This window comes from Buteo buteo, chromosome 1, assembly GCF_964188355.1.
Source record: "Buteo buteo chromosome 1, bButBut1.hap1.1, whole genome shotgun sequence".
NCBI classification, from domain to species: Eukaryota; Metazoa; Chordata; class Aves; order Accipitriformes; family Accipitridae; genus Buteo; species Buteo buteo.
Genome location: NC_134171.1, coordinates 78,981,199 through 78,995,902, shown reverse-complemented (window position 1 = coordinate 78,995,902; position 14,704 = coordinate 78,981,199).

The following is a 14,704-nucleotide window of genomic DNA, read 5'->3' as shown; positions in this document are numbered from 1 at the left end:
GAAGAATGTTGATAACACTGATGTTTTCAGTTGTTGCTCAGTGGTGTTTAGACTATAGTCAAGGATTTTTCAGCTTCTCATACCCAGCCAGGGCACAAGAAGTTGGCACAGGACACAGCCAGGGCACCTGACCCAAACTGGCCAACGGTGTATTCCATACCATGGGACGTGCCATCTAGTTTAGGAACTGGGAAGGGGGGGGGGGATCGCCGCTCGGGGATTGGCTGGGTGTCGGTCGGCGGGTGGTGAGCAATTGCCCTGCGCATCATTTGTACATTCCAATCCTTTTATTACTACTGTTGTCATTTTATTAGTGTTGTTATTATCATTATTAGTTTCTTCTTTTCTGTTCTATTAAACCGTTCTTATCTCAACCCAGGAGTTTTACTTCTTTTTTCCTGATTTTCTCCCCCATACCACTGGATGGGGGGGGAGTGAGTGAGCGGCTGCGTGGTGCTTAGTTGCTGGCTGGGGTTAAACCATGACAGCCAGTAAATACTTTTATGTTTTCAGGGCAGAATCAATGTGTGGTGTCTCACTGGAGCTTCACTGTACTGGGTGGTGAGTGGTGTCAAAAGTTGAAGAAATTCTCATATAATAGCCAGTAAGCAACCCCACATGAAAACCTGTTGAGCCATTTGCTGCCGCCATGCAAATTCTGACCTTGATTTCTCCTTCAAATATTTCAGGAACGTGCCACAGACTGGTTTTGAGTTGCTTTAGAGAAATTTTAAGTTGCTGTGCTGAAATACAGTTACTGCATTTATCTCAAGTGAGACACTGGGTGATGTAGAGCGCACATCTCTGTTCTTAAATACTGCTTGTTAGTTGTGTGACAAAAAACAACTAGGGAAGGCTATAATAGTAATTCTTGAAGTGCAACTTCATATGCCTTTATTCGGTGCCAGTGACTGCTGTCATCGTGCATGTGCAAAACCAAATAGGTTGGGACAGATGAGCTTAGCAAAATACTTCCTGATCTATAAATCAAAGAGAAGATGTGTCGTCATTTCCCCCCACCTCCCCAACGCCAAGTATCCTGGAAATACAATTAAATGGCAGATGATGTCATATCTTACCCCAAAAAGACCAGTCTTCAGCACATTACTTTGGGAGAAAGTCAGCCACGCATTCCTTTAAAAAATGTGTTAGCAGTTTAAGGTTTTAGTACTGCAGTAGATAGATTTAGGTCCTACATGCTTTTTCAGAGGAATTTATCTGAGCTGCAGACTGAGTGTCTTTGCCAAAGTGGCTTCTTTCTATGGTTGGTGGTGAGCTTGGAGTATGGTAGAGGGATGGACTTGAGCCTGGTTTTGTAGTGATTGGGAAAGGCAGATTAGATATTGGCAAGATGGACAAGGACCAGAATGGGAAGCTTCCTGTTTCAGACTCCTGAAGTGCAAACACCAACTGACTTTCACGGATGGATTCACAGCCATAATAGAGAGACCTGGGAAATTCTCAGAAGATCATCTTGTTCGTTTTAAAGCTTGTGTTTTTTCACTGTATCCTTTAACTTCTGTTACGGTCCCTCTAGGATGTCTAGGTGGTCTGTGTAGGCCCTCCTGTATGTATCTCTTGACAGTCTGGGTGCCTGCCATGTTGTGATGCAGTGTCATTTAAAGAGAGTAGCACTAGAATGGGGATTCAGTTCTTGTGTTCTGTTCTTTGTCTTGAGGTACAGTTACTTGAGTGTATTTATTTATAGTATAAATGCTAATGAAAAAAAGCCACCTTTATTCAGCATACAGCGTGTTGAATGAATGTTGGCTTTTAAGGCAGTGCTATCTTGTCTCAGGATGATAACCATAGTGCTGTTAATTTCAGAGAGGGCATTCACACACCAAATAACTCAAAAATCCTCCCTGTTGTTTTTTTCTCCCATCATACACTGTGTTATAGGGGACTGAATATGAAGTTTTTTCTGTCAGATCTTTGTCAATTTGAGAATCAGCCACAGGGGGAATCCTCTCTGCATTTCTGTTGCTCAAGTTTTACAAACGGGCTTTAACAGAGGCAGGTTACATGTTTCAACTCTGCAGTTATCTATTCGGGAAGACTAGTGCAATCAGGTATTCTTTTTTTTTTTGTTTTTTTTTTTCTTTCTCATTTTAGCTATTGGAGAAAAAGCGTGAAGGCAAAAGATTTCTGGTTTTCTATACTATTGTTTTGCAGGGGAAAGAGGCTGGTATATACACTGGCAAACTAAGTTGTTGCCAAACTATTCTCAGTCTCTGGCTTTAAGAAATGCACAGCAAAATGAAAGTTGAAATTCCCCTACTAGGTCAAAAGGCCAGTGTCAGATTATAACAATACAGGATGTTAACAAACCACAAACGAAGAATATTGTTTTACCTTACTGAATGCTATGGTAAAGCACATGCTAAGCAGATGGCCTAGATTCATCACTAGATAGGGACAAAAGCTATGGAGGTACAACAGTGCTGGCTGGCAGTAATGAAGGGTCAAAGTTGTATACAGGCATTTTTATGACAACGTACCTGTTCTCTTAAAGTTCAGTTTCTTGATGCCGTTTTCTTTTTGCTCACTTTTCCCACTTGCTTCAGACTGGTTGTGTGGGGAGGGGCAGGGGCTTCCCCACACGTACGTACTTTGCCTACTGTCATACCCACAGCCAGTATTATGTTCCTGTACGTCCTGTAGATCCTGCATTCCTGGTTGAGTGTTACAAGCGTTAGTGCAGTAGAAGTGTGTGATCAGAGACTGTGTTCCTCTTACTCTGTCCATGTTAGGCAACCCTTCTGTCTGTAGAGACCCTGTGGAATTTAATGGAATTTAATTTAATGGAGTTCTGTTGAAGATACAAGGGATTTGTTTTGAAATAGTCAACATTGGGAGGAGAATAACAGTTTATTTTCCTTAAATTCTGGAGCTATGCTTCATCACCTGAAGAGTCTGTTTAACTCAGTTCTTCCTCCAAAGGTGGCCACAATCAGAATCTTGGGGCATGTGATACTCTGGAGTACTTTCCTGAATGCCAACTGTTCTCGGCTCAGATGAATTACTCTGTCAGAAGTGGTTCCTTTGTACTGGCTAACCCACAATGTATGTCCAAGGCCTGCCTTGAACCGTGCAAACTCTTAGCATCCACAGCATAAATGGTTAGCAAGTTCCACAGTTCTACCTACTGTGGGTTTGCTTGTTTTGATCCTGGTTCCTGCTAGGTTTATTTGATGGTGTTACCTTTCAGTCCTTGTACTGGAAGAGGCAGTGAGTCTTCCTGTCTACCTCTGCTGTGACTCTCAAAATTGTACAGAACTTTGTCCACAAGAATTGCCTCTTTTCTAGGCTGTCTCTCCTGTCCTACTTGTTTGTTGTACAGAACAACAGAAATTTGATAGTTCTTGTTGCCTCTCCTCAAGTCCTTTGAAGTTTTCCTTTGGAAATGAGAGAACTGCAACTGATCTTTTTCTTTTCTTTTTTCTTTTTTTTTCTTTTTTTTTTTTTTATTGTAATACAGTTGCATGGTAGTATTTTCTGGTTTGTTCTGTGTTCCTTTGCTTATAGTTCCTGACATCAGATTTGCTTCTCTAACATAGGCTGCACACTGAACTGACATTGGCATGGCACTGTAACTCCAAGATCTTGTTTCTAGTTGCTAATTTTCAGATTTGAGGCCATCTCTTGTTTTTGTCCTTCACATGCTATCTTGCTTTCTTTGGTGAAGCTTCTCCAAATCTCAGCAACACACTGGTATTTTAAAGCAAATAGGTTTTAACAATTGAAAATGACCTGTATCATATCATTCAAAATCTGGCTATAATCTGTCATTGTCAAATAGATGGCTTATACCAAATGTTTATTTGTCATACCCTTGATTTCTTAAGGAATTACACAAACACATTTTATCTCTGTAGTGTTTGGGTTTGCTTTCATTGTCGTGCTAACATCAACTTGGATGTTGCTCTTAGTTTAGTTCTAATCCATATACTGAAAGAATTGTGTGGGGTAGTGTGCTTTCTTCTTTCAGTCATCTTTGAATATAAGTCAAAACCTGAAAGCGGCATCCTTTTAGAATGAAGACTTTATCTAGATGCGCATGAAAAATACGTGATTCTCTTTACTTGCCAATAGTATTTCACAAATTTCTTCTTTTATTTGGTACTGCAAAACTCCCTTCTGTTCAGTGGTAAGTGATGCTTGTTATAGCCACTATGCAAGCAATTTATGATGTAAGTTGAGGCAGACAGCATTTCTTAACTTTATGCTGTATTTGTCCCAGTTATTGAAAGATTTTGCTTGGAGTTACCCTAACCCCAGAAAGAGGTGGACTCTTTAGAGTTAGTTGTGTGTTTCCTTCAGCAAAAAATGTGACAACTGCTATTTAGAGAGAATAGTGTAGCTTTCATTTGTCATCTAAGCAATCTGTCATTCTGTGTAAGGAAGTGTGACAGTGAATCTAGTTTCTTAATATCTAATTTTAGGAATTTTTGTAATGAAATAACAACTGAAAAGGTGATGTCATCTCAACTTTTTTCCAGGTTCAGAGGTAAAAGGAATTCCATTTTCACTGCTCTTGTTAGATGATGTATGTCATAGTCATAAAGAGATTTTTTTTACATGTGAACCTGTTGTTTGTGGTCTCCAAGGACTTAGTATTTTCTTGGTGTCCGAAAGGTATGTTCTTGCTCATTTTTCTGGTCTATTCAAGACAACTAAATGATGTTTGTGACATTGTAAATGCCATTAGGCACAGCTGGAACTGTGAACAAATGAGACCATTGTTGAGACAGCTGATTTGTCATTAAGGTGGCTTTCCATTATGGCTTCTGATAACTAAGACATAACTAACAGTGGTAAATTATCTGTTGGAATGTGGAGGGGCAATATTGCCTTTGCCTGTGGTGATGATGTGGTGTTGGTCTTGCTCCCTGCTTAGTTTCAAAGAAAAGAATCACACCCTCATTAAATTTACTTTCAGTGGATGGATGATGGCAGGAAAGAGGTCTCCATCCTTAAAATGAAGATGTTTATCTAGTAAGAGGCAAGTGGTCTATGAGCCCCTTCTTCTGAATTCTAAGAATTGGGTATGTGCACCTGCATGCAGGAGGGTGTTCAGAACCTCAAAATAGGTGGTTACTTGTTCCTGCTGTGCTTTCAAAGTCTAAAATGTGGAAGGCTATACAAGCGTAGAGTGTTCTAGGCATGCCTGTTTCTTCTTAGGAGTTTTTTGAATGTAACACAGTAGTGACTAAATACGGTATTTGCTGGGGAAGAAATTGATCCCTAAGTCTTTGTCATCCAGTGTCTCAAAATGCTGGACAGTGTTGTCTTTTTCTGTCTGTGCATTTGAAATTAATTCTTAGAGGAACAAAGTGATGAAACAGTAATAAATATCAAATGGATCTTGACCCCTAACAGAGTTTAAGGCTTGGTAGGAAAAGATTGTGCATATCCTTACTTCAGTTGCCATGAGGAAGAGGAGTCTACACAGTAGCTCTACCCAGGCTAAAATTAACATTTCTTCATGCTTTGCTGATTTTCCTTGCCTGTTACATATTCAACAAATTATTTCCCTTACAGCTTCTGGAGTGGAATGAAGTGCTCTACTGTTGAGTATCATCTTCACACCTCAGGTGCTGTGTGACATGGAAGGAAGGGGCAGGTGACTAAATAGGACCTAGCTGTTAGAGTAGGGTTTATTTTCACATAATGGTTGAGGTTGGAAGGCACCTCTGGAGATTGTCTAGTCCAACTCCCTGTTCATGGTAGCGTCAACTAGAGCAGATTGCTCAGGTTCATGCCTAGTCAGGTTTTAAGCATCTCCAAGGATAGAGACTCCACAGCCCTTATGGGCAGCCTGTTCCAGTGTTTGACCACTGTTGACATTTTGAATAAAATAAAAAATTAATAAAATTTTTAAAATCCTATGTTTAAGTGGAATTTCTTGTATTGCAGTTTGTGCCAGTTGCCTCTTGGCCCGTCACTGGGCACCACTGTGAAGAGTCTGGGTCTGTATTCTTTACTCCTCCCCTAACACCTTTATAAGATACCATGAGCCTTATCTTCTATGGGGAGGGTTATTCCTCCCCACGTGCAGGACTTTGCATTTCTCTTTGTTGAACTTCATAAGGTTCTTGCTGGGAAATTTCCTCACCTGTCAAGGTCCATCTGAATAGCAGCACAACCATCTTGTCTGTCAGCCACTCCTCCCAGTTTTGTATCCTCTGCAAACATGATGAGGGTGCACTCTGCCCCATTGTCCAGGTCATTAGTAAGGATTTTAAATAGTATTGGCCCTGTATTGACCCGTTTGAGGGTTAATGGTGCCATCACTGATGAAGGTACTTTGTTGGGCCTTCCACCTACTCTTTGCAAATAGAAGCAGGCTATCATCTGCCCAGTGGATCATAGCTAAGCTGATTATGTGAATATAGAGGGTAGTTTAGATGTCAGTTGGGGATGTCAAGTAAGACTTCAGCTCATACTCAACAGGAAGTTCTCTATTAAAAAACCTTTTTTTTAATTAGGTCTTAGTGGCCTAAAACTAAGGAGGATTTGAAAAATTGTCCTGATCTTACATGGGTAAAATGTAGCTGGTGCCACTCAGGAAGGCTATCTTGGCATTAGAGTGGTTCAATTCAAATTTCACGTCAACACCCAGTATTAATCAAAAAGCAGAATGCTAGGCACTACTAGGAAAGGAGAACAAAAAGTCTGCTGTGTAAATCTGAGGTACAGCCGCATCTTCAATAGCGTGTGTAGTTCTGCCCCACATCTCGACACAGGTAGTGGCAAAGCAGATGACCAATGGAATGAAAATGCAAGAGACAGCTAAGTAAACTCAAACTATTCAAGCCAAAAGAGATGTGAATGAGGAGAGATATTAGAGGCCTATAAATTCAGCAACCTGACAGAGGGTAAAGAGGGAATATTTCTTCAGTTGAAGTAGAAAGAGTGAAACAAGTTGAGGTGTTGGGTTCCAAATGAGATGAAGATTTCCTTCTTCCATCTTGGTGTAGTTAAGCAGAGGAACTCCTTGCTACAGGATGTTGGAGGTACCAAAAGCTTACATAGTTTCATAAAGCCATTAGACAAGTTTATAGCTCCAATAGTGTTTTTATTCCTTTAAAAACAAAGATGCTGTCTTTTATTCAAGAAGTTCTTAAACTACAAATCATAAGTGGCTCGGAGACTATACTGAAGACATATCTTCCATAGGTATCCTCTGTTGGTCCTGTCAAATGAAATGTTAGGCTGAGGAGACCTTTTGGAAAGAGAGTTGGAATGGATTCTTTGCAGCTGTTGTTTGTAGCAGAACCCTTTCTTAAGAAGATTGTATCTACACTAACCCTTAATGATGCAGGTCAGGCACACAAGGATGCTGGATCAAATGAGGCAGCTGTTTCTTTTTCACTTAGCATAAATGGTGTGTAAAATTCTGCCTTGCAAGTATATCCATTTTGTCCCAAAGACAACATGTGAGATTTGTGGTAGTGCCTTAGTCTTCTTGTAGTAGATTAATTAATTAATTGACTTTAAAAAAACCTAAAACCAACTGAAAGTTGCAGTTTGCTTCAGAGTGGGAGTTTTAAGGAATACGCCACAGAAATAATGAATACAAATGCAAATTTAATCATGATTACAAGGGAAAGTTTCCATACTGGTGACCTGGCACAATGTGAATTTGACCATAAAACCAAAGAAAAAATATCTTTTGCTAGGAAAATCCTCTGTGGGTGTCAGTGGCTGATTCAGAGCTAAGGAGCTTTCCTGGTTCTTTCCCTTTCACTCATGTTGAAAATCATTTCATTACTAACATAGATGGAGCAAAGCCATCTTTGGTCCTAACACAAATGCTGTAATAGAAAAGCTGAATTTCATATGTGTCTGCAATGCTTTGTAACTATTAAAAGTATTTTTCCCTATCTGGATCACAGTTTTTATGAGTTTGCTCTACATTTATTCCTATCAGGCACAGCAGTTCAGTATCTAGTTCATTTAAAAACGATAAGCTCAACACAAGTGATTTGTTTCTTTATGTATAGAAAAATCACAAAATCAGTTGATTTGGCATAAGGTCATCAGTACAGTGATCAGAGCTAAATTTTTATACTGCTCAAGGTCTCAGTAGTGTGTTAGCACTGTGCCTTTTTTGCATAACACTAAACACTTGACACACTTGCATATACTGCTTCATATTGCAGTAGGTCAGAGGGTTAATTTCTGAGACATTCTACTTTTGCCATAAGGGTTAATTTTTTTTTCTGAGTGGACTCATAAGCTTTTTGAGATAAGCATCTCTTTACAACATGGTGATACGGAAGCTGCAATTTCACCCAGCTGTTTCTAAAGTGCTGACAAAAGCTAGCTAGCAGAAATAGCTCTTCTGCTGTTTTGTATGACTTACGTTCTGGAGTACTTCTCATATGTAGGCTGACTGATTGGGACCACCACGCTGTGTATTTCCAATAGGATACAAGTTATATCTTCCCCGTTTAGATTCCATTGAATTAATGAATCTTGAATCATCTTTGTTTCCTTGTTCCCAATGGCATGGCACTGTTTGACTCGCATTAGTGCTGGGAGTTGAAGAAGGCAGATCTTGCTAAATCAACCACCAGATAAAATGTTGTAGTTATTTTCTAGCTGTGATAATCTTGGGATGGAAAGGGTGGTGAGTGCTGTGTTCTGTTAGACAAACTGATGGAAGGGGACAAACCGTTCAGCAGTCCTCTCATCAGATTTTGTTTACCTGTACCTGCCTGTGCAAAGTTCTGGGCAGATAGTGCAGGCATATTGTATTTAATGCAGCATAAACTTTGTATGTCCTTATATACAGAACAATTGGTGCAAATCAGATAATGTGCATATTATCATCCTACAATAAAAGCTGCTTTGTGTGTTTGCAATGACACAGAAGTGTTTTTCTTTCCAGAGACGTGTTCTGTGATCCCGCACTGCATAGTATGAAAAATACTTTTGGATAGCCATGGATTTCTGGAGACTGAGACCAAAGCAGATAATGTCTGTAGTTCCTCTTTTCACTCCATCTTCTATCTGTTAATGTCATTTTCAAAGCAAATGTTGCTAGACAGCACAGGGTGAAGAATAAATACAGCAGCTTCTGTATAGATCTCTCCATTTGTCAGGACAATATAGGCATGAGAAAGAGAAGGCTGAAATTGAGGACAGACCTCCTTTAGGTCCTGCTGTGCAGCCCCACTTTGTAGCATATTACTTGAGACTTAGCAATCCAGACAAGGACAAGATGTTGTTCCAGTTCTCCTTAGCATGGAGAAATACTTGGTTGCTGCCGCCCAGATATTGTTAGCCTCTAGACTGGAGGTAGGAACCAAGAGAACTCAAGGAACCAGTTTCAGCAAAAACAAAGTACTCCAATGAATGGGTATTTTCAGTAAAATAAATTTAAAATCAGTTATGGAATACAGTAAATGAAATAGCAATGTGGTTTTCATGAATTTAGTAGGAAGAATAGAATCTTAATAGGGAAATCTTTATGGGTTTTGGGGATGCTGAAAACATTATCAGATGGGTAGCCTATCAGGAATAAAATTTCAGATGATGTGAGGAAGCAAAGGTATTTTTTACCTGCAGAGGAAAATTGCCATACCCATCACAAAATTAAGGCTGCATGAATCCCACTTCGGTGAAGAACCCTGTCTTACCTAGTTCTACACATATAGCTGTATTTTTGTAAGTGTGGCAAGAGGATGTGCCTAATCTGTTCCATTCTTTCTGGGCAGATAGACTTCAGTTTTATAATTGTATTTAAGCAGCCTGTTCTTGCTCTGTGGTCACTTCTAGCTCTAGACATGGTTCTACATTTAGGACCATTTTCCTTGATGTCTTTTGACTTAATTTAGGGTAAAAGCCTTACTTTATCTTAAGACTATTGAAAGGCCTGCAAAAGTCCTGTACCATTACTACTTCTTTAGCTTTCTTAATATATTTCCAACTTGCTCTTTAGGTTAGGAGTACTCCTTTTGTTCTGTTTGTAAAGCCCTTGGGATAACAGGAACGTGGACTCACATGTACAGCTTGACACAGCCTAAATGGTGGGTTTGCTTTGTTACGTATTCAAACAGTTGTTACTGTGCAGTTGTCGGGACGTAAGGGCGTTTGCTACTGGATCATTAGAGAAGTTGGTGGATTCACACAGGTGATCTCCACAGTTGTATTGAGGTCATTTTGTACTCTTTTCTGCAATGAAGTAATGAGTGTGTTTACCTTGGGGTTTTGTGCGTGTTGCCAGTTTTGCTCTTTTGCTGCTACTCTGTGACCCAGCTTACCTTGTTCTCTTGGTTGAGAAAGCCTTTTACTAGCCACAGGGATAGTAAAAGGGGTCTCGTCACTGTTAACTGAGTACTAACAGAGTATAGAAAAGCAACGGAACCTGCATTTGTGAGATTGAAAATAAGCTTGTCATGTCTAACGTCTAGAGTAGAGACCCTTGAGAAGTAGCTAGGTTAGCTGTTAGCTGTGCATAGTGGTTTTTACAAGCTTCATGCAAACAAAGGGGAGAGCTTTGGGGCTGAGCTGGAGGAGAAGGCTGGGAGGTGTCTTCATAGAATGCCTAAGAGAAGGTTTCTACCAAGTGATTCATCCACTCAGGATAGCAGTATCTAGGATATGCTGTGCACCTAACTCTGGGGAAAGTAGAAAGTATATGAAAAATTACAATGAAATCGTTACATCAATAGAAAATAAAAATTATACGTCATAGGATGGTAACAGCATATTTCAAAATTGAAGTCCTGTGGTAATTTTAAAAGAGCGCATGCGCCTAGAACTGCATGTCTGCCCCAGCCACGTCATGATCCCGTACCCATGCAAGACCCATACGTACGTCACCTTCCCTCCTGTACCTTGGTTTTCTCAGAAAGGAAATGCAGTTGCGTGGGTTGGAAAGGAGATGCTGTGCATTCTAGCTAAGTTGTGATCTGGACGATTAGTAGAGCACTCCTATCAGCTCACACCCATCTCTCAGTCTAAATGGAGAAATCAGAAACTATAGTGTAATTCTTCCCTTTAGTGCCTAAAGAGCATCATAAAATGCCCTGAATAATTGGTGGATCTTCGTAGAAGCAAGTTTTTCTGAGATCTGTGTTAGAATGGGGGGAGTAAATTTCTATGGTACTGAGCTAGTTAGGTGACTGAGAGTATTAAATTCCAAACCAGTGGAGACTACTTATTTGGGAAAATGGCAAGAGAGATCTGAAGCACTTCAGACCTTGAACATGTTTTCTATTTATATGCATGCACTGTTGTTTTTTTATTCATGTTATAATAATGCCCAGGCATGACAAGTGAAATCCAAATCAACTGTGTTAACTACATAAATGTAGAAGGAGAGAAGCTACTGTTGTGTTACATTGAACGTGTGCCTAAATAATGATGGGTAATAATAATTCCTAGAAAACTTGTGTTCAGTAGGGTTCAGGTTAAGTCCTGCACATCTAAGTTTTCTGGAGTTTGGGAAAGATGTTTTTACATTTGTGGAGCTCTGGAAGCAGTTTTCAGTGAGGAAAGACTGAAGAGCATAGTAACAGAAAGAATATGACTGATTTTCACAAGAGAAACTGCAGTCCTCTGAAGCAATGGATTATAATCTGAGGAAAGTGGGCTACTGTATCCAAATATCATAAAGTCATTTGGTCGTGACCTCATTATATCTGTATATTATCATTTACTTTTGCTCATCAGTAATAAAAAGTGCAGGAAATTGAAACTTTGATCATGTAGTTAGAGGTTTTCGAAAGGACCACAGTGATCTGATTAGAGTTTATTCTCTTCTTGCTCTATTTTTGTAGTCTTGATGGAATATGAGAAGTCTATTAAACCACAGAATACGAGTTCAAATTGCATACAAGCTCTGCACAAGATGTAGGGTTATTTTGGGTGATTCCCTGCTTCAGTAGCTAGATACGAAGGTCAGTAGACTGTACTGTGGAAAGCAAGATTGAAATTTTAGCGCTGAGTTCTCACTTGGTCTCTGGACTTTCTTATTGACAAATTTGGCAGTGGAAGCAAAAGTGATGGAGAAATTTGCTTGGGTATTGGTCTTCCCACCGTTATTCAAATTACTGTACTTTTTACTTTCCATATCTTGCTGAAGGAAAGATTGACAGTGATTTATTGGTGGCAAATGCATCATAGCAACTTCAGTCATATATTCCATAACCAAATGCGTGAGAGAGTAAGCATTTTGTCTCCCCGCCCTGTTCAGATCCCAGTTTAAAAGTTTTAGTAATAGAATGGTTTTGATATAAATGAATAGGAGCAGAGAGGCCCTTGAACCTGTCATTTTGTGCCTATTCAATTTTAAAGCTTTTAAGAAAAACATCTTTTGGATTTGCTCTGTAGTGTTAGCATATCAGTAATATCAGCACCTGTGAAAGGCTGGCTTCCATGAGATAAAGTGGGGAACAGTGAATGTGTCATCAGTGAAAAGTTCCCTTTTTAACACAGAGAGTACCAGTCACTGAAACAAGTATAAAAATGACTACGGCTTACTTAGACTGTAATCACCTAATCATGCTTTTGCCTATGGGACAAGCTGTCAATGGAATGGACCTGATATTCACATCCAAATGTTAAGGTGTTGCTTTCTGAAAGGCAGCACTGCACAGGAGAGAAACCAGGGTGGGAGAGGAGAATGGGATGGACAAAAAATACCATGAAGACAGATAACGTAAATGCACCTTCCAAGTGTGGAAAATGGAAAAGCAAAGGACTTTAATCTGATGCAGCATATAGCCCATTAATACTGCAAATACAAATAGAATGTAAATACTTTGGACACTTCAGGATTTCACGTAGGGATAGTTGCACCTTAGATGCTCAATGCATGAAACTGCTACCGTGTATTATCACAGTAATGATAAAAGGACTTTTCAGTGCATTTGCTTCATACTGAGGCTAGAGGAAGAGAAGCGAACATGCAATATTGTCCTTATTTTGACTCTGGGAAACTGTTTGCTATTATTTTTATGCTGATTTTATATAATATATTCTTTTTATTGCAAATCGTTCTTCTTTTTTCAGCCTTTAATGAACAGGGTGATCTAATGCAAGGCATTTATTCCTAAATTGAGCTGTAAAGATTTGAGCCAGACTTCAGCTACTGGCTTGTAATCCCTACTTTGTAGAAACTTTTTCTGGTAATAAGCTTTCTGTGCAAAATGGGAGGCTTTGATCAGCCTTCGAGTGCCCCAGGAAAAGCTCTTGACATTTCCATAAGGAAATGAAACATTACCTCTGTGAAATATCTCCTGTTCAAAAGATTTTGTGATAATGTTTCAGTGTAGTGTGATTTTTTTTATTTTTTTTTTTTTTCATATTTTGACATGAAATTACCATCAGATTTTGATTCCTGCTGTTTTAAAGAGATTTCTTACTGATGGTTCTTCCTGATCCTGTCAGGATACTGTAATTGGTTATGGAGTGTAAGACTTGCCCATTGTTAGCAGGAGCATCTGAAAATTGAAGCTGATAGAATTACATGTATTTGTGGGTGATTTTCTTCCTTTTCTGGTGAGATGTTTTTAGTTTTGGAGTTCTGAGTCAGTAAAACACTTTGTGGCTGAAAATTACTTCCCCTGATGGCAGAGGCAAATCATAGTACCCTTTGAAAAAGGGAGTTGATATCACCTGGTAATATTAGACGTTAAAAACTCTTAAAAATACTACGCATTAAAAAAAATGAGAAAATTTACTGATGCATCAAACTGACCAACTGTTCCCTAAAACAAAGAAGTAGAGGCAAGAAGCATATGTAGTGGAAGGAAGAAGGGAGTTCTTGGGAAGGTGTCACTTTTCAGGATGCCAACATCTAGAGGATGGCAAGAGGATTCTCTGACTTTTTTAATCCAAGAATCCATTCCCTGGTTTTTTGGAGGTGTGAAAATAAGCTGTTGAATTCTACGATTTGTTCTAATACTGCACCTCTTTTATTCCATTTTGTAAGTAATAGCAAAATTCTTACAGCAGTTGCTGCCAGAAACATCAAAAGTGACTGTCATGTTGGAACAATTGTGATTCTGCTTTATGTGAAACAGGAATCAAGTGCTGTAGAAAATAGAGTAGTAAGAGAGGTGGATAGTCTTCAGCGTGCTTTTCTGAAGCACTGTGTGACATTTACACAAAACTTACAAAAGGTCATGGTAGTTTTGTTTTTTGGGGTTTTTTTTCCATTTATCCCCAAATGAAAAATGTCACTCCTTTGAAAACAGTGGTTGAGGCTTCAAAATTTAAGAAAAGAGTTCACTGCCTTTCCACTTTTTAAACCTAGACTTTGACTATGTTGCCAGATTCATGGAGGAACCTGGTTATGTGAACCCAGTTATGCTGAGAAATTCTGGTTTATAATGCACAGGCCAGTGGTAATGCAGAAATGGTTATGTAGTGGAAATTTGGATCAAATTTCAGGTGGAGATTCTCAGCTTGAATTTTTCAGCACTTAAAATTTAGTCAATTTTTCTGTGAAATAAAACATTGTAGTGTATCTCACACTATTTAGTGACCGTAATTTCAGGAGGCTCATTTAGAAAGTGGGTATGCATATGGGCAGTGTGAGTATGGAGTGCAACATGCAGGTGAGATGTTTTAACAAGAGGATGGAGACAGGTTCTTTCATCTCATGGGCTGCATTTTCCAAATAAAATCACCACTTTGAATGCTAGCCAGTACCCTGACAGGTGAAGGCTAGCCTGTGTGTTCA